The 20,709-nt window shown below is 40.1% G+C and overlaps 1 protein-coding gene and 1 long non-coding RNA gene across 2 annotated transcripts in view; one reads left to right on the top strand and one right to left on the bottom strand.

Annotated features, from left to right (window-relative positions):
* Nucleotides 1-20,709, bottom strand: part of COL21A1 (collagen type XXI alpha 1 chain) — a 138,273-nt gene that overhangs the window by 112,503 nt on the left and 5,061 nt on the right. The gene's annotated exons all lie outside the window — the stretch shown is intronic.
* Nucleotides 3,248-19,182, top strand: LOC308192669. Its single transcript, XR_013948977.1, has 2 exons — nt 3,248-17,907; nt 18,012-19,182. It is a non-coding gene; the product is annotated as an uncharacterized lncRNA (long non-coding RNA).

Here is a 20,709-nt window from a genome sequence, read left to right as displayed (position 1 = left end):
AGGCCCATGTCATGGTCCAGCCTTGGGCTGTCCCCATCCCCAGCAGGGTGCCTGGGCTGCCCAGGTGCCCCCGGCTGCCCTGGCTGGGGCAATGAGACTCTGTCCTGACAGCCCCGGGGAGCCCCTGCTGCTCCCAGCCCTGACAAAACTTGTGATTCAGAGAAACTCAGACAACGCACACAACAGCAAACTGAAATTGGGAAAGCTAAAAGCAAGACAATGCATTTTATACGCCCTATTTTGATCTCTTCCAGCATTTTGAACTAATGCTACCCAGTGTCACTGGCTGCTCCCTCAGTGCGGATATGATGAAAAGCAAAGGGAGCAGCAAAACAGGAAACGGTAGAAAACCCTGCATAAATAGTGGCTCTTCTACGGGATTACCGGTTCAGCTCTGGTCATGCCAGCTCAAAGAAGATAAAAAATACATCTTGAAAATACAGATGACTAAGAGCATAAAAAAGTCCTGTCTTATAAAGAGACACTGGGAAGATTAGTTTTATTCAATGCTTCTCTAAAGCAGTATGGGCAAAACACAGGTGCATAAAGTAATGAATAACCTAGAAAGAAGGATTAGGCCTTGTCTGCTCTCATTCTCTTTCAAGAAAAAAAAGTTATCCTTTTTTTGGCCCGTGAAGCTAATTTCACAGGCCACCAGTAGAAGCAAAGAATGCAGTAGAATTTTAACCAAAACTAATATGTAAGCTGATAACAACAACACAGTAAAAAAATAAAACTTGAGCAAAATAGCAAAAACCTCAAGGTAAAGGAGGTAAGGGAAGAAAAACACAAAGAGAAATCCCTTTTCAGCTAGCTATTTCCATAATTAGTTGGGCTAAATTAATTGGACTGGGTAAAAAGTCTTGTTGATTTCAGCAGGACAAACTACACTTTTCAAGTATGTTTTAAGAAAAGAATTATAATGCAAGTAATTTCAAAAAGATTGAGATAAATTGAACCAAAGTACTTAAGTTTTGCCATGTAGACTTGCCAGAAACATGCTTGTGTTACCAAGGACCTGAAGGGAGCAATGCAATACAGTTTTCAGAACTGTACTCTGGAATTGAGCTCAAATTTCCTAAACATTTACCAGTAAGCCAATTTACTGGTTGATGGTGCCAAACCAAGATGTTCTTTAGCAGATCATCCACCACTGTTCTAAGACCTCAGCTGGAAATGCGGTTTGAGCAGAAGGAAAAAGGATCACAAAACCTAGTATAATAGTTAGGCATGTGGGTGAAATACAATAAGCGGATTACTGAGTAGTGTTTACCTTATTAAGCTGCCTCTTAGAAATGCATGATTGTCACCAAAAGTGTGAGCTCACAGGCTTGCCTTCTGGTAGCCTCTGCCATGCCAGTAGCCTGTAAAGCTCCCGTAGAGGTCATGTAGTGTGTCTCTCTACCCTTGCCATGGTCACCCTTGCATTCAGCATTTCTAGTAAACATTTATTAGATCAGATCTTAAAAACCTCCAGTGAAGAAGATTCCACACCCTTCCAGGACAATCCAATGCTCAATTACCTGTGCAATTAGAGAGGACTTTCCCTGCCATTTACCTAATCTCTCTTGCTACAGTTTAGCATGCTGGTTCTTGTTACAACTTCATTAGGTGTGAAGAGCAGTTTATTTCCCTCCACTCTGCAGCAACCAATTACACATCTGAAGATCGTTATCACATCTCTCATCAGTCTTTGCTTCCCTAGACTATAAAAATCCAGCTCTTTTGCTATTTTCTCATGGGCTGTTTTCTAGTCTAGTTTCTGACTAAACTGCCTGCTGGAGCTGTGGTGTCCAAAATCACATATCGTGCAGACACCAGACACTGAAGCTGTAAACTACCATAAGATGACATCATATGTCTACAACACTCTAGTTCAGCATCCCAGAATGATGCTTGTCTTGAGTGTTGTTTAAATATAAACGCATATACAATTTGTAGGTTTCTTACTGACTGCTGCTCAGTTTCTGATCAGCAGCAACTCCTCAGTCCTTCCACAGAAACTCCGTTTTGCCAGTCTCTGTCACCTCATGCTCGGACATCACGTTTTGCACATATCTGTAATACACTGTATCCTATCAGAGTCTTACTGGTTGAAAACTACATTTCTTAAGGAATATACTTAGCACAATTCTTCGAATACATATCTTGTGCCCATTCTTTAGTTCAGTACTACGTATTTGCAAGACATAAAATAAGCATCCCCACAATCAGTAAGGATTGGGGAAAACTTTTAGGTAAGCTTATTAAGCGAGTCTAATAAACCCACAATGTTTTCTCAGGCGTATGAAAGTTGGAAGACTTTCAGAATCAACCAGTGACTGGTTTTCTGGCCCGTGACATCCCTGAATCAGAGACCAGATCCTTTCAGCACTGTAAGTACCATGTACATCTAAGCATTACACAACTGTACAGGAGTAATCGGAAGTGGCCCACGGAGCAGATTTCTCCTTCTAGGTACAGAAACGAATATAATTGCAGTTATTACGAACACCTCTACTCTGCTTGTTATTGTAATGCCTGAACTCCCGTGCCACAAACTATCAAAGGAGCTTAAGTACATATATGTAAAGCCAGCGATCCATTTCACCCCTGTATCAGGATAAGGCAGATTTCTGTATGACGCAGAACGATATAAGGTAACGTAAATGATTTCATCTTGTCCCAACTAGATAAGCGAGGGTATCAAGCCAGCACAACCTGCCCACAAGCACTGAAATCACACCGCGAACAAGCACACTAACACCACACCAGCGACACGCTCCGCTCGCAGCTCCCTGTCAAAAAGAAGGCACGACACTTCGTTATCTCAGCCCCACGGCTCGCTGCCTCCCACCAGCCCGCACTGCAGCGGGGGCAGCTGCCTCGCCTCCCATCCCATCCCATCCCATCCCATCCCATCCCATCCCATCCCACCCCACCCCACCCTACCCTACCCCACCCTGTCTCCCCCCAACTCCACCGCGACCCCCGAGCCGAGGCAGCCCCGCGGGGGCTCCGGGCTCGCCCCTGCCTCCCGAAGGGGAACCTCGCGGCTTCCCCCTCGGCCCCAGCCGGCCGGTGCCGGCCGCGCTGCCCCACCTGAGGCGGGCTCGGCTCGCTGCGGCGTGGCTCTGCCCCACGCCAGCTCGGCGGCAGCCCCGGCCCCTCGCCGCCGCCGCAGCCGGCCCGGCCCGGCCCGCCCCGCCCGCTGCACCGCCCCTGCCCGCCTCCCGCCCGCCCGCCCCGGGGGCTGCAGGGGCCCGGCACGGCCCGGAGAGCGGCCTCCGAGCTGCAGGGGCGCTTGAGGCAGCCTGGTGATGGCGCACCTCCCGGTGCAACAAGTGGGGGGGGATGTGGGGAGATGGCGGCGGGCTGGGCGGCCAGGGCCACGGAGAGGTTCAGCTTTCTGCAGTGCAGCTGTCCCACAGACCGGCTGTGATCGCCACGCTGCCCTTTCCTCAGTCCGTGGTACTGCCAGAGCTCAGATGAGAAGCCTTTTTTTCTGTTCACGCAGAACTATTGGCGCTTGGTACCCAAAGGCCTCCTTCCCTCTTGGCCTCCTGCGCAACACACAGAACCGCAGAATGGCTGAGGTGGGAAGGGACCTCTGGAGCCCATCAGGTCCAGCCCCTGCCCAAGCAGGGCCACCTGGGCAGGCTGCCAAGGACCACGGCCAGGTGGCTTTTTAAAATCTCCAAGGAGGAGGTTCCACAGCCCCTCTGAGCAGCCTGTGCCAGTGCTCAGCCACCTGCACAGTAAAGATGTGCTTCCTGATGTTCAGGTGGCACCTCCTGTGCCCCAATTTATGCTCTTCCCCCAGATCTTTCAGGCTTGCCTAAAACCTGTGCCTGTGTACAAGTTTGTGTTCGTGCAGTTCAGCCAGGAGACAAATCTAGGTTCAAACACAACCTCGGGTGTGCTCTGAGATGTAGCCTGTTTTGAGGATCACTGAACAGCAGCATCTTTTGTGAATGAACAAGGCACTAAGTGTCCATGTTATACACCCTCATACACAGAGGCACAGTCCACAAAAACATCTCCACATTTGGTAGAAAGAGCTATCACCTTCCAGTTAACTGCAAATAGAAAAGAATTTAAAAAATAAAAATAACAAATAAAAATCAACACTCTCGTTGTCTGGCTAGCCAGACACAGCAAAGAAGCAAAAGATGAGTTTCATTCTAAATCTTACCCCAGAAATGCATCATTTAGGCACCTGAGAGGTACATCTTTGGCAGCAGCTCCTTGTTTCTTATTCTCACTCCGACCACACATTGAGAAAACTGATATACATTGCTTCATTTCTGAGCATATCTCAATTTGTGATCATGCAGTTTGATTGTTCTCAATGAACTCATTCAGTTATATGCATATACATATCTACCTAAACACACACACGTCTTCTGTGTATATGTTTTTCGTATTGAAAAGAAGAGCCATGAGAAGACAGATGTTTAAGAAATTCTGCATGTGAACTATCATAGAGTAGACAATACCTATTTTAGCTAAAAATGTTAAAAAATAAAAATAAATAACAACTATATCACTGACGGAGAACATAACAGCAAATGCCATCTCTAAGAGGGCTTAAATCTAACCAAATCAGTATTTTTCAACATGTTGCACCTCTGGGCTGTTGTTCGTAGTAAGAGAACATCTCTACTGACATCATTAACATTTTCCACCCTGCCCTCAAAACCAATATATTGTGAACCCTTAAACATGAATCAATTGCAAATTTGGTGTTCTGTTTAACAAATACATTTCCTGGGAATTTATTTCAAAACATTATAACACTATACGCATAAACTTCGCCTTTAACAGAATCTACAATGAAGCCTGAAAAATTATAGCAGTGGTCCCAACTACAATTAGCCATCATATAACTTAAATCCAGCAGCGATAACCCAGATTTCACTAATGATTTTGTTTTTAACTTAAAACAGTGAGATAGGAATGTAAGTTATGCACAAAAGTGGATGTGAACATAGCCCCCAGTAGATTACTGTCATGCCATTACAATGTTTTTTCACCCATTAAGACTCTCCTACTGTTAAATTACGAAAATGGTGAATTTTGGCTGATTATTTATCAATAATATTTGATATTTATAAGGGAAAAGAATAACATTGTCATGTAAAGCATAAAAAAGGTACGGTGTCCAATGTGATCATATGAAATAGAAATGAAATGAAAATCCAGTCTGAAATCTAAGCATGAACTGTGCACAAATTAGTCATTTTGAGGTCCCTGCTACATTCCCATCTTGCTTCAGGCAATCAGAAATTGTGTCATCCTCCTCCCACACTGTGAAAGCTCTCGATGTCTTTCTTTGTGTCAGGATTCTGTGGTTTCAAATTAGGTTTCTGGTTATTCTACAAACAAGTTACAGTAGCCAAGTCTATGTCAACAGAAAACTTTCCTTGTGGAAATTCTCAAGAGTTATACTAAACCCATAATACCTAAATATATTTAAGATTCAAGTTTTACTCACTGAAATTAAGACAACTACATTTAAAAACTTTTTCTCACATGTCTGTGTATCTCTTCATGAAAAACTAATCACATTCTGCAGCCCTTATTCTTCCTTGCTAAAGCAATATTTTAATTTTGCTACTTTTTCCTCAGTGAAGTTTGAAAGGACAGAATATTACAAGTGAAACAGAAACATAGCTTTGCGGTTTTAACTGAAATGCTTGGAAAAGATAAAATATGCATTAATGTACAGTTCTTTATTGCATAGTTCTGCTTCTGTAACAGCTTGTACAGGAGTGGCTTTACTCAAAAGATGGCACGGTGTATTGCTGGGTATATTAGTGTTTGCAGGGAATAGTCCTGAGGATGTGAGTAATGGGGGTAGCGTGACTCATCCATGTAGAAATCTTATGAAGGTCAATTCTCCCAAGACCCATCTCACCAACCACAAGTTCTCCACCTCCTTTTCTCACAGCAGCAACACAGGGTCCTCTCCCATGCCCTTTGGTGTGGGACTAACTGGTTGCATGACATGGTGGGGCAGGAAAGACTGGTTCATGAAACAGCATCTTTTAAATTCATCAACTGTCTTGTTCAATAGTTAAAAAATGTATCCGTTTAGATTATTTCCAAAGTAATACAGTGCTCAGGTAATTTGAAAGATTTACATAAACTTCTGCATTTGTTACTAGTAAGTACGTGTAAAACAGTGACATTTCAGTGTATTACAGAATACTAGGCTGGTATCAATTGTACATTCAAGCATAAGGATATTTTCTACTGGTTTCAAATGTAATTTCTAGTTTTCAGATGTAGCCAGCACAAACTTTCTGTGTCAATGATTTCTTTACTTTTGGCCAGACTTACAGCCAGCCAATAAATAGTAGGAAGCCAGCCAGGAACCAGTAGGCCCAGAGATAAGTGCTGATGCTGAACCAGCCAAATTTACAATTGCATATGATAATTTTCATGGGACCAATACTTCTGTTGACCTCAGCAGATACCTAATGAATAAAGAGCACTACACTCCTCATAAACATACGCTTGCCTGTGAATGGCAATATTTAGTGAGTGTTTAGGCTGTACAGGATCACACCTTGCATCCTAATAATGTCCACTGCATTTTAGACAGATATAACTTTAAGCTGTATATGAAATCACAGTAAATTCACGAGTTGCAGTAATCACACTGCTTAGAATTTACACTATAGAAAACTAGCAATGCAAGACATTTACTTAACTCTGCTGTCAGCAACCACACCACATTCTTTAAATCATCTCTGCAAGATCAGATTATTTTTTAAGGGACAGAAGCTTGAGAACTTGATTGCATACCAGCGGTTCTGTATTTTGCATTACCTCTCCAATAAATATACTTTGGTTTACCATATAGGCACAGCCAAGTCTCTGAAATGAATTCTGCATTATCATGATGAGAGCAGGGGCTGGGGCTGGGAAAAGAGAAACTAGAGCTAATGCATGAGAAATAAACAACTGGAAAATAGTAGTTGGAGCTGAGGATTTGCAAAACAGAAGTTTCCACAATCTCTGTCATTTAAGCCATTGCTTAAAAAAGCTTGATGTTTGGAAATTTGTATTTCCATAGTTAAAGTGATAGCCCTTCACAGTTTAATGATGATAACGTAGGCAATATGGGCAATAGACACAAACACTTGAATTCGGTGCCCAATTTAAGAGCCCTGGCTCTCTACAAAAACACTGAGATTTCTGCAGTAGATGACAAAGAACATTTGCATTAAGTCTTTATCCTTCATTAGTACTACAAATTTAAGATGAAGTTACATAAGGTGAGTAACCCTCATGGATTAAATAGGTCTTTTCAAAAAAAAAAGAGAGTTAATACATTTGATTTTTAGTAACTGTAGTCATTAACACAGAAGAAGGTGAGTATTTAAAATGCACAGAAACTTAAACTTGGAAAAAAAATTTAGTCTTTGCCCTTAAGGCCTTGGCACATTTTACAGAAATCTTAGAGATTTCCATTCACAAAGGAAAAAAAAAAAAAGAGCTAGGCTCCCCTCTCCTCACTGCATAATATTATATTAAATCAGTAGGCCCGTGTAAACCTTTAAAACTTTTCAGAGTACAACTCTCAGCATGATTTAAAATACAGACTTTGGTCCCAGGTATATAATTTTTATATAGCCGTGATGTACAGAAAGTTCCTCCAGTTAAAATCACAGTTAAAATCACTCTGATTTGCCATTAAAAAAAAAAAAAAAAAGTAAGACTCACCATGGATAGAAGGCTACACATATTATACTCCACTACTTTACGTAGAGTAGGGAACTTCCAGCTTCAAAAGCTGTTCTGTAACTTAGGCATCCTGTAAACCACACCATGAGCTATTTTATCCTCTTGTGGATTAATGTAATCCATATTGACCAGCTGAAGCTCAGGTCTGAATTTAGACCTGCTGTAGGCAAAAAGTGTTTCCAATATATCTGCACTGGCTAAAACACAAAATTTTGCCTGTGATGTGATCATTAACTTAACAGCAGCTCAATAGCATGCTGGCCCCAAATCTGATTTTGATGTAAGAAGAATCATTCTAGGAAGCACCTCCACAGGGAAGTGCTTCGTTTTAGCAGTGGATTTCTATGTTGATGCTTTGGATATAAGGGGAAGAAAGCTCAGTCCTGCCTCAGAACGCTAGCCTGCCATTCACAGTGGTTCTGGCTGGTGACTTCTGTACATAAAAAGCAATCACCAGCAAGTCAGACAAGCCCAGGATTTCTGACCTAGCATATTCCAGAACTGAAGAACAGGGTAGAGTTTAGAAAATACTGTACATAAAAAGTGTGCTTAAAAATTAGTCCTTTTCCATATTATTTTATAGGCAATTCTCAATGTGAAAAGCCTGTAAGTTTAAAAAATTGCCTGGCTTGCCATTATTGTTTTAAACAGAAGAAAGGATGAGCAATTCCTGTATCATTCCGCTCAAGAGATGACCTGAGTGTGGTTGAAACTGCTGCCGTTGCCTGTGGCACCAGTAATTCAGAGGGCAACGTGTGCCCGGGAACTCCAAAGCCTGAGTGAAAATTAACTTTGTAAATGGCTTGGCAAGAATTTTACAGTGAACAAATTGAATGCGGTGCATGTGATGATAGCTCCAAGCAACAAACAGAAACTGTCACATAAAACTTCACAGGTTTCTTGTTTGTTTCTTCAGGGATAAAACAAGAAAGATTGCTAATGAAATTGGAAAATACTGAAGGACTTCAGGGTGCACGGACCAGAAGAGTGAGAAAATTTGTTTTCTTAGCTGGCCCCAATCTACATGATGTTTACAGACAAAGTAGACTTCAGAGGCACTGAATGGAAGAACAGCCAATACTGAGGGGAGCCAGCTTACAGGAGAAGAAAATCTGGTGTTACTGTAAGACTGGTGACAGATTTTGGAAGGACCTTGGCAACCCTAGAGCTTCTTTCTGAGTTTCCTGTAGCACCGGAGACATCCATGGTTGGGAAGTGGCAGAGATGTTACACAGGTTGCTGACGTGCCAGAAAGAAACAGTGCTCAGGGGGCTGGGCTGAAGAAATTGTGCTTAATACTAACCCTCTGCCACAGCAGATGAGAAGAGAAATGCGGCTTACTTTGCATGCTTCCTTTCACAACTGATTTGTGTGTATGTGTTGTTACGGTACTAACATTTCTAATCAAGATGTTTGGGTAAGGGATTTCATCCAAGTCATAAGATTCCCCAGAGCACTAATGAAACGAGCTTGCTTCTGGATAACATTTGAGCGCTCAAAGTCAATAAAAAGAAGTGTGACCTCCTGAAGCAATGGCCTTGCCGGCAGGGTGAAGAGAAAGAAATTCTCCCATTACTCTCGTTCTGAGGAATGGGTCAGAATGTAATTAGAAAGACAATAACTCATCATGTAAATACATCTGTAAGGTTAAGAACCACTCTTTGAAATTGGAGCTGCTCTTTTCCAGAACTTTCATTCAAGCTAGATGAAGAATTTGAGACCTGAGAGAAAGGAATGACCAGGAGCTAAAGGAAGATCCAGCCACGGGGAGAGTACACAACAGAGCTGGTGGTTCAGAGCCACTTAGAAAGACTGAACTCAAAACTGGTGGGGAAACCCAGGAGTGAAAAAAGTCTGGGAACAGACCCAGCAGAAATGTCCACAGAAAGGAATGAAAGCAAGTGAACAGAGCAATTATTTTGTACCTTGTCTTCTCCAAGTATAATGAAGAGCTGAACAGGTATGATGAGAATAGCAATGAAGCATAATTCATGGAATAGGAGCCCCACCCCCTCTGAATTTTCTAGCATATCACATAGTAGTTAAAAAGAAAATAAATTTCATGCTGGAGGATGGCTAGAAGCAACAATCACCATGATCTTCCATGGTCACAATTGTATTAAACATCTGATACAGACATGAAGGGACATAAAGATTTCTCTTTACAGAAGTCTTAATTCACAGAGACATAGAGATCACCCACTTTATTCTACAAGAGACACTTTGGATAAAAGATAAGGACCAAAATATAGTTTTCATTTACCCAATACATGGATATTCTTTAAAGTGGGGGAGGAGAGGGGATAAAAACAATTGTTATAGATAACCTATGGATTGTTTCAGTGATACAGACTGCCTTTTAGACTCTTGAAAGCACTAGGGACATTTCAGATGTTTGTAAAGAGTATAACTCAAGTCCCGAGGATCAAAAAACATCCTCACATCCTCAAATGACTTCATTTGTTCCCATAAAACATGGGTGGAACATCTGGTAGGAGTGGAAAGTACTCCACAACTTTCTAAAAGCCAGAGTTTAAATTTGTAAGAAATAATGCTCATTTACAAAAAATCTCACAGTTTTCCTGAGACAAAAAGTCAGCAATGGTGGGCTGGAGCCTTGTGTCCAAAAATATGGAAGAGTAAAATAATGGAAAGTTCCTACAGATGTGAGGAGGGTGCAGAGACTTCTACAGGAGCTTCATGTGAAATTTTTACAGAGCAGAAAATACAAGCTACTCTTTTGGACTAGGAAACAGTCAGAAGATAAGCCTGAAGGATGAAGGGGCTTCAGAAGTATGCTGTGCCAGAACCATTCTAACTACTTGACATAAACCTGTGATAACTCAAAGGTTTTTGTTAAGTTTATACTTAAAAAAAAAAAAAGTTCAATGGGCACAGAACAGAAACTGTGAAAGCAAAAAATTAAAAAGATCCATGAAAGTTCATTTATTTAGTTACTACGGCGATCCCCCATTTTTGTCATAAACTTGCTGGGTATAGAACTGACAGGTACATAGGCCTGGGATTCCTGCAGTGCCTCTTAGGACACCTGTGAATTCACAAGCTGTCTAAATAAGCATTCAAATAACACTACAAGGCTGGAAAGTGAAAAGTAGTTATATATATATATTCAGCTACAAACCTAGTGAGAATAACTTCACCATGAAGTTGGGATGACTTCTAAGAATTTTGTGAAGTTACTTTGCAAAGTAGACTTTCAGTGACACCAGAGAAGGCTTTTAGCTGACCTAGACAGAGGTACTACCTGAGCAGTCGTATTCTGTCTCCTCTAAGGAAAAGTCCACGAAGCAGATGGAAACATTCAAAGAATTTCAAGCTAGATCACATCAGTCTCAGTCCCACTACAGGCTAAACCTATAATCAAATACTGAACCCAACTCAGCAGATGAATGTGGCTGCTTGTGCCAGATGGAAGACTGCGTAGATTCCTAAGGGTTACAGAAAAAAAAAAATCTGAAAAATAATTTTACATCAGTTATTAAAATGGTTAGTGAAAGTCAATAAAAGTCGTTCATTACTATTCATTCTTAAAAATGGTAGCTTAAGGCAAGACGAGGGCATGTAAATTAATGGATTATAAACGAGGGAAAAAAAAAAAAAAGCTGTCAAGGAACCTCAGAAAATCATAGTTCCAGTCCTAAATGATTTCTACAAGGTGTTTGCCTAATTTATTCTTATCTAGCATTATTTATTTACTTATTATTGCATGTTATGTCCACAACTCTTATTTTATCCACCTTGGACTTAAAGAGATCCATCTAGATCATTTTTTTTTAATTTCCCAATTTTAAGAGCAATAAAATAGCCCTGTTTACTACACGCCTTCACAAATATCAAGTCAAAAGTCCATTTAACAATTTAAGAACCATATATTTTTTATATTAATTATAAATTAATAATATTTAAGTTCTTATAAATTGTGTGTCCCTGTCCTTGAAACTACAGAAGCCAATGTGAGTAACGGCAAAGTCAGACATTGAAAAACAGTGCATCTGTGCTAGAGAAAGAATTTATAAGAGTGAGATCTGGTCCTGTTGAAAATCTGTGACGGAACTGCCGTGGGTTTCCTTAGGGCTAGCACTTGAGACTGGGAGATATATCTCAGTGTCAGTGACTTGATTTAAATACAGGGTCATATAGGTCCACTTTCTTTCCTACTTCTCCCTCTCTCTCTCTTTTTTGTTTGTTTGTTTGTTTAAGACTCAGAATCATAGAATATCCCAAGTTGGAAGGGACCCATAAGAATCATCGAGTCCAACTCCTGACACCACACAGGTCTACCCAAAAATTCAGACCATATGACTAAGAGCACAATCCAAACAATTCTTAAATCCCGACAGGTTCGGTGCCATAACTATGTCCCTGGGGAGCCTGTTCCAGTGCACGACCACCCTCTCAGTGAAGAGCTTCTTCCTGATGTCCAGCCTGAACCTCCCCTGTCACAGCTTGACACCATTCTCGCGGGTCCTATCACTGGTCACTAAACAGAATAGATCGGTGCCTGTCCCTCCACTCTCCCTCGCGAGGAAGTTGTAGACTGCGATGAGGTCTCCCCTCAGCCTCCTCTTCTCCAGGCTGAACAGGCCAAGTGACCTCAGCTGCTCCTCATATGTCTTCCCCTCTAGGCCCTTCACCATCTTTGTAGCCCTTCTCTGGACGCTCTCCAACAGTTTCACGTCCTTTTTGTACTGTGGTGCCCAGAACTGCACACAGTACTCAAGGTGAGGCCGCGCCAGCGCAGAGTAAAGCGGGACAATCACTTCCCTCGACCGACTAGCAATGCCGTGCTTGATGCATCCCAGGACACGGTTGGCCCTCCTGGCTGCCAGGGCACACTGCTGGCTCATATTCAACTTGCTGTCAACCACAACCCCCAGATCCTTCTCTGCGGGGCTGCTCTCCAGCGTCTCGTTGCCCAGTCTATACATATAGCCAGGGTTGCCCCATCCAAGGTGCAGGACCCAGCACTTGCTCTTGTTAAACTTCATGTGGCTGGTGATCGCCCAGGTCTCCAATCTGTCAAGATCTCTCTGCAAGGCCTTTCCACCCTCAACAGAGTCCACAACCCCTCCCAGTTTGGTATCATCAGCAAATTTGCTCAAAACACCTTCTAGTCCTACATCCAAATTGTTTATAAAAACATTGTAGAGAACTGGCCCTAAAATGGAGCCTTGGGGGACCCCACTGGTGACCAGCTGCCAACCTGATGCAACTCCATTTGTCATAACCCTTCGATCCCTACCCATCAGCAAATTGCTCACCCATCATATGATGTTTTTTATCTAGCTGTATGCTGGACATTTTGTCCAGTAGGATCCTATGGGAAACCGTGTCAAAAGCTTTACTGAAATCCAAAAAGATTACATCAGCTGGTTTCCCTTGACGACTAGATGGGTGATCTTATCATAAAAGGAAATCAAATTTGTTAAACAGTTAAGGAGTTTCATTTTGTTGTTGTTGTTGTTGTTTTTGTGGGTTGTAAGTGAATGGATATATAAAATTAAGAAGCACATGGCTAACTAAGTAAACTGCTTATTTCATGTTCTAGCCTCCCACATGGAAGTCCTGTATTTATTAAAGTATAATAGAAGTTTGTGAGAAGTACTCCCATTGCATCGTACTTTCTGTCAGATTGTTCAAGATATTATATATTTACTTTCTAACGAAAATCCATTTATATCCGTAAGTGTATATAAAATAAAAATCATGATTTCCAGTATTATAAATGACAGTGCTGGGAATTATTCAAGGTTTGCAATGTTTTTCCAGGAGCATATTTTACAACTAACACACACGCTTTTTATTTTTATTCCATTATTTTAATACTGCATATGTAAGCACCCATATTTTATTATGCTCCTCCTGACAGCTCCAAGAAGCAGCCACCATATGTTAATTTTATACTGAATACTAAATCCTGACAATGTCAACCATCTACTTACTTAATTACCTGAGCATAAAGACAGCTGTCAAAGTGTGATAAACAAAAGAATAACTTTATTACAGAAATTAGATAACAGAGATTTTTGTCAAAGGCCGTTATACATTTAAGTTAATCAGAAATATTCAAGAGGGGTCTAAGATTCAATGGGTATTTTCAACACAGATACCTGGAACAATTCCATGGTAGCATACGTATGGAATCTCCAGAACTGTTAATTTTTCCCTCTTAGGCTGCCTAACACACACAAGTTCCCAGTAAGTAAATGGATTATTCCTCTACTTCTCTTTCAAAAGCTAAAATATCATCACAGAGCCAGGAAAACATGGAAAGCATGGAAAAAGGTAGGGGAAAAAATCAGGAAAAAGTAAATAAAATTGAATTGCATTTGAGCAAATATACACTCCTGAAATGACACGCTGACTCAGTGCTGGAAGGCTTCTCTGGCTCCCTGGTGGCTTGCTGCAATGTCTCAATGATTTTCTGACTTCTTTTCAAGTCTTCTGGACCCTGGGTATTCCAGAGAACAGGCATGAATTTTCTTTCCAATTCTGTAATTTTAAGTGCTACTGCTCTAAGTATAATCGAGTCCATCCTGTTATTACTCAAGGTTAGGCAATAAACTGCTGCAATAAAATTGTGACTGTAGCATAAAAGCTGATCCCAGTGTCTTTAGGGACTTGATTTCTGGAAACTTAGCAAGTGAAAGGACAATTATACTTTCCTTAAAGATCAACAGATATTAACATTCTTCTCATCATTGCTGGGTACTGCCCTTTGGCACAGAGGAAAAAGATGACAGAGTATGTTTTGTGTGACACTGAGCTGGTTTTGCCTGGTAGTTTTGGTTTTGTTTACAAGTATCATGGTAAACTGGAATCAAATAATTAAAAGGATGACAGCTGAGAAATAAAAACTCATTTAAAGAAACTCCAGAAAAAAAATGTTAGAATGGACCTTAGAGAAGAAAAGAAATGATTATGAGCTTCTTTTTATAAGGGTTTAGTTTTACGTTGCAATACACTGAATTCTACCGAAAGCCGAGAAGAGGGAAGGGATGGTTTTGCATATGAGCTAGGAAAAAAATAAAAGCAAAACAAAATAAACTAAAGAAAGAAATAAACAAAACACAAAATGCTGTTATGAATAAGCCAAATGAAGACGACTGCCATTACAACCTCTCAGCAGCCCCAAAGGGAGGGAGGAAAGACAAGGTGGTGAGGTGGGACCGCAGAGTGAGTCATTCCAGGGTTGGTTTCTGAAAGGTCAGTGGGGAACGGGACAGGGACCAATCAACATTAGTCAATTGCTCTGTGAGTTAACATTTCCCCCACCCTGGCTTTTTTCTCGGGTTCCAGCATGTCCTTCCACTCAACATTTTTTATTTGGAAAATTTGGACTATTTCATTGGAAAACGTATATGCTTAGAGTGGATAGAAGCAGTTTTGTAAACCACTGCACTTCCAAAGCCCATGTCAGCATCATGCAATGTCACTAAAGCCATAACTTCTCCTGGACTAACAGCATTAGCCCATGAGTATTCTCTCCATTTTTTGTATAAGTTAATGATGCTCCTGTTTGGTTATACTTTGTGTTAAGTTGTTGTTTATTTAAATAGACAAAGGAATAACAACAACCAAATAGCACAAGCAAAAGATAATAATTCTGTGTTTTCTCTAAATGAAAAAATATTTCCGTCTCAATAGCTGAGTGTAGTGTGTCTTAAATTCCATTTTTCCTTAATACAGAAAGCAAGGATGAAAAATAAACATACTTGACAATGTGACAGCATTTGAATACAGTACAGCACTCCAAGTGTCCCTCGCAATATGTTCAGAATTCAACCCCCCACTAGAGCTCAATGGACTATGAAGATGCATTCCCAGATCAAATTCTGACAAAATCAAATATTTTATAAAATGAAACTAATATCAAGCTCGTGTCTATACTCCCCACTCCCCTGACACCACCCCCCCCACACCCCAAAAAAAAAAAAAAATTGTTAATTTCTGGATCCTCTATACTCTCTCAAAGGGAGAGAGTATCAAAATGGCATGGTAAGGGGACACAACTGACAAATACACCCTATTCTAGCATCTCTTCTGCAGCTGAGGAATCAAAAATCCATGTGAACTCATATGGATTTTTATATTTATTCATTTCTTCTTCCTCAGCCTCAGTTTTGGAAATTTGTTTTTTGTCCTAAACATAATTATTTTTTTTTAAGTATTATCATTCACCTGTTCAGCTTTTCCTTGCTAAAAATACAAATTGTGGATCCAGTAGAGATGCTGGTTTGGATGAAGGCTGACATGAAAACACGTACCAGGAAATAGACTCAGTGGGACCCTGCTCTAACAGGGCTGACCACTGCTGTGGTCCCTCTGTGCCACCACCCCCACAACTGAGGCTGACTGGGAGAATTGAGTCTGTCCAGTACATTTGGACCTGATTAATGCGCAAGCCTTCATTGAATGTGCCCAGAAAACTACCTTTCTTATTTTATTATCTTGCATAAAAATATATACACAATTGGAAAATATCATTTTCTAACCCTTACCGTTCTTGTCTGTTAGCACTAGAATGAGTACTGCTCAGTTTTTTAAAAAATAAAAAGCAACACTATTTGCAGCTATCATAGCTGTTTGCAGAGAGCTTATTTTATTTACCAACTTCTACTGATCATCAAATACAGATAAATCAAGTTGAGCATAAAATTGCATATAGAATATAAATTTTTGTGTATTCTTCCATGCAGGTTCAGCAGTATCATATCTTCAGATTTAAACTCAAAGATTAGGTAAAATTTAGGTATAAGTTGTTTTGCCTAAAACTATGTGCCAATGTGGTATACAACTTATAACAGTTATAAATACTTACATTTTCACAATGTTGTGTATATCTAGCAGTGGTATTCAAAGTGGAATAATAGAGCTAGAAGAAATTAGTTTAAAAAAGGGAGTAGGAGTCATGCCAGTGCAAGATTCAACAGTTTGTTTCCTTCATCCAATTCTTTGCAGAGATTTCAGTGTGCTGTTGAATAGCTTGGGCCTGATATAGATGACCTCATTTTAGTTATTATGATTTGGCATTCGTTGTCCTCTAAAGAAAGAATTCTAGAAATATGCTATTGGGAACTATCCTCACACTCTGAGAGGGTAAAATAAAAGCATCCCAGATCAGTCACCCCACATACAGCTAGAGGTAATCCTCCAGATGCTGAGTACGATCCATTCCACCACATACACTGCCCACCTGCAAGGCTGTTTTTTTCAGAGGGCCACTATCCTCACAGCCTCAGAATAATAAAACACATAATAAAGAAGTTCTTGGACATTGATTTTAATAGGACAAAAACATTTGTGGGGACTAACCGTACTGGTTACTGCATCTTATGCTGGCCAGGCAGTGGAAGAAATCAGGAGTGCCAGAGAGAGTAGAGAAGGAACAGAGGGAGATTTGAAGCAGGGTTATTTGGACAGCAGATGTAAAGGACAAATTTTGGCAACAAGGCTAAATCCACTGTAAAAAAATAAAAATAAAAATAAAAATAAAAATGGTGACAACAGTGGTTCTATTTCTTCCTTGCACATTTTATAGAGAAAGTATTTAAAAACAAAACAAATTCACAAGAACAAAAAATAAAATAAAAAAGAACACAGGACGTGAACCAAAAATATTATATCCTTTTAAACCCCCTGGATCTTTTGGGTGAGCCCTAGGCTTTCTGGGATTTACAGTGGATGGATTACATATTCCAAATTATTTTCCAAAGAGGAATTACGTTCAGTTGCCATAACAGGAGGTGTACAGACATGAGAAGCATACTGGATCACAATCTTATCTTAGGCTGGTCTGCTTCTGAGAGAATTACACATACACAGGGAACCATGTAGACTGAAACATATTTCTAGCAGAAAAAAATTAAAGATGAAAACTTACCTCTTAGGTCTTGGTCACCTTCAAAGCCAACTAGTCCATACAAGCTCTGTCCCCTTTATCTCCATTTTCACTATGGTCACCCAAAATCCAATGAATACAGTTGCAGAGACTAACCATACCAGGTGGCTTTAATTACTACGAAAATCATCACCTGCCCTCTAAGTCTCTTAACTACTCACCCACTGTGTTATAAGTGGTGCAACTCCTTCCTGGAGCTGGCAAACCTGCCTTGAGTTACAAAGCCAGCAAAACAAAGGGACAGCTACTGGGTAAGAACAACCAAACCAAGGACCTGGATTACCCGGGAACATGTACCTTGGAAAAGGATCTGCATATCCTCAATACTCACAGACAAGGTATTTTTTAACTATAGCAACACTGAGAAGGTAGAAGACATACACATCCTCATCACATCTCTCCTGTTCAAAGAAGAAGCAAGACAACAGCAGCTGAAGCAGTGGGCCCAGTGAAGTCTCCAGCTTCAGCACCAGTGCTCATCCTCCAAAAGGTGCAGGAAGAAATGCGTGAGATGACAAGGCAGCCCAGGTCCTTTCCTTCTCTGAAAATGCTCAGAGGAGGAGAATAAAAAGAAAGAAGGGACAAAAATACGAGCATGCAGAAGCTTCCTTCTGTTTATATATGGAAAGGGAAAAAGAGTTAAAAAAAAAAAAAAAACTTTCCTGTTTATTATCTCTTCAGATATGTTATTTTCAAATGCATTCAGCTCAGGTGGAAAATTCAAGTAGTGTTGCTAAACAATAGTTTAAACGTTGTCTAAACTAATCTGTCCATATGCTTCTATGTTATGTTTGAGTATGTTTTTTTCTGATGTACTTCTGCCACCCAGTGGATTACTCATATGAAAACTCCCCTTAGGGTTTATTTCAAAAGATTTCCTAGAAAACCTGTTTTTTTGTATGATTTTGAGCAGGTAGCTAATGCGAGGTCTTCAGTGAGCAGCCACTAAGTGTGAGCTTCCTAGTGTGAGCAGCAGATTAAAAGGCTGATTAGTAGAGCAGGGAAAAGAGACCATATAAAGTTAAGTACTTTGGAATATAAATTTCAGGTTTCTGTTTCTTTTTTTTTTTTTTCCCCACCACAGTTCCCTTGTTCCTCAGTTTCACATCTATGAAGGAGACATGAAAATATTCCTTTGCCATATAATGTCCCATCAAATCAAACTGGCTCATCTTTGAGAAACATAGAAGCTACTCCAGCAACACCTGCCTGACAAAAGTCCTTTGGAAAGTAAACGATTTTTTTTTTCTAGTAACAGCTCAAATGTCATGAATTAAGAAAGCCTATAACCACCGACTGAAGTCAGCAGAAGATTGAAAAAGTGTTCCTAAGGGAGCATCATCTATTCTGTACTCTGAGCAGTAAACTGAAGCAAAGTTGTGTTATAAGAAATGTAATCAGGCTTGAACTGAGCTTTTCCTAACATTGGAAAATTTGATATTCCAACACTGAAAGTAAAGGAAATTTTGCTGTAAAATAGCAATTAAATTAATTTTCCACTAAAAGGCTTCCTAAAGCTTGTTAAAACTCTTGTAAATAAAAAGAATGGAAGAAACCTAGCCTTTGCTTTATCTTCAACAACACATACCAGATGTAAAAAGGGAAAGCTTTACAGAAGACTCTGAACAAGGTCATGCTATGAAATCATCACCTAACTCTGCAAAGCTTTACATATAACTAGCCATAACAGTTGTGCACACAACTTAGTGTTTACAGGAGTAGAACTCACAAGAGAGTTTATTACAAGTCTCTCAAATATTCACCCTTTACACAGGGATAGAGGCCAATCTATGGGATGAATTTTTCCTCACTGAAATAGAGAAACTGGAAATGTTAAACACTAATATTAAATTAAAGTATAAATACCTGTCCCTCTCACTCCAGTTCCCCTAAATGATTAATAGAGGACAGCACTTCCAGGAGAAATCATTGATAAACCTCATTGCATATTGTCATTTTGTTTACGTACATATAGATTCCTACAAAAGCTGAACCACACACAACACAATCTCTGACAGAGATTTCAGCTCACATCTCCTAAGAAGCCTGCCTGAAGAACCAGTTCAAAGTGAGGGGACAAGGATAAATTTCACCCATGGAGTGTGTTACAGGGAATTTTCTGACAAGAAGCTCAGTACCAAAACCCCTGCCAGCATTCACAGGCATACTTACTCTGGAAACAGATATTGAGGATTGCTGACCCCTTGTCTCTCAACCCACATCAAGACTTCCTCACCACAGAGAACTGGAACAGCTGGCAATGACGACTGAAGCATCCACCCACATTTCCAGCATGTTAAAAGGCAAATTAGTCTTGTTTATTGCACCAGTTTCCAAATTAATGCAATTTCATTTTCACTGGGTGTTCATCATTGGTTAGTTGAACAGGTTGTGATACCTTTGCAGAAAACAACAGTTACACTGCACACCTTGAAGTGCATTATACATCCATGTTAACAAGTAATTTTCTTCTTATTTTCTTCAGCCAACAATCACATCAGTCAGTTTAACTCATTTGTAACTTTTGCCTCCAAAGTGAAAGGAAATATTTCTGCAGTATTGCTGAGGTGAGGTTAAAACCATGAAATACACTATTCCTGGGAAAAATAATAATAATAATTTAAAAAAAAAATCATTCTTAAGCAGTGATAGCACACACAGTGGTTCAGGTAAGTTCTTATTAGTTGCTTCTCTGACTTCTGCTTGACCCAGAAATAAAAAAACACAGAACAGAAAACACATAACTTGTAATATATACATATATATAAATAAAATATATATAATATAATAAATATTATATATATTTATAATATATAAATATATTTATATTTATAACATATAAATATATAATATAATAAATATAATAAAATATATAAAATATATATAGTAATATATATATCTATCTCCTGACCTGCCTCATTAAAGCAGCTTTAAAACACCTGCGCTCACCACCAGCCTGTCCCCTCTGCTGTACCTCCCTGAACCAGCCCATTGCCCATTTGCTCCTGTCCTCATAGCTCAGTCACACATCACTTGCAGAAATGTGTCTCTGA

Source organism: Anser brachyrhynchus, assembly GCF_964034855.1.
Source record: "Anser brachyrhynchus genome assembly, chromosome: 3".
Taxonomy (NCBI): domain Eukaryota; kingdom Metazoa; phylum Chordata; class Aves; order Anseriformes; family Anatidae; genus Anser; species Anser brachyrhynchus.
This window is presented reverse-complemented; position numbering and strand designations above follow the sequence as displayed.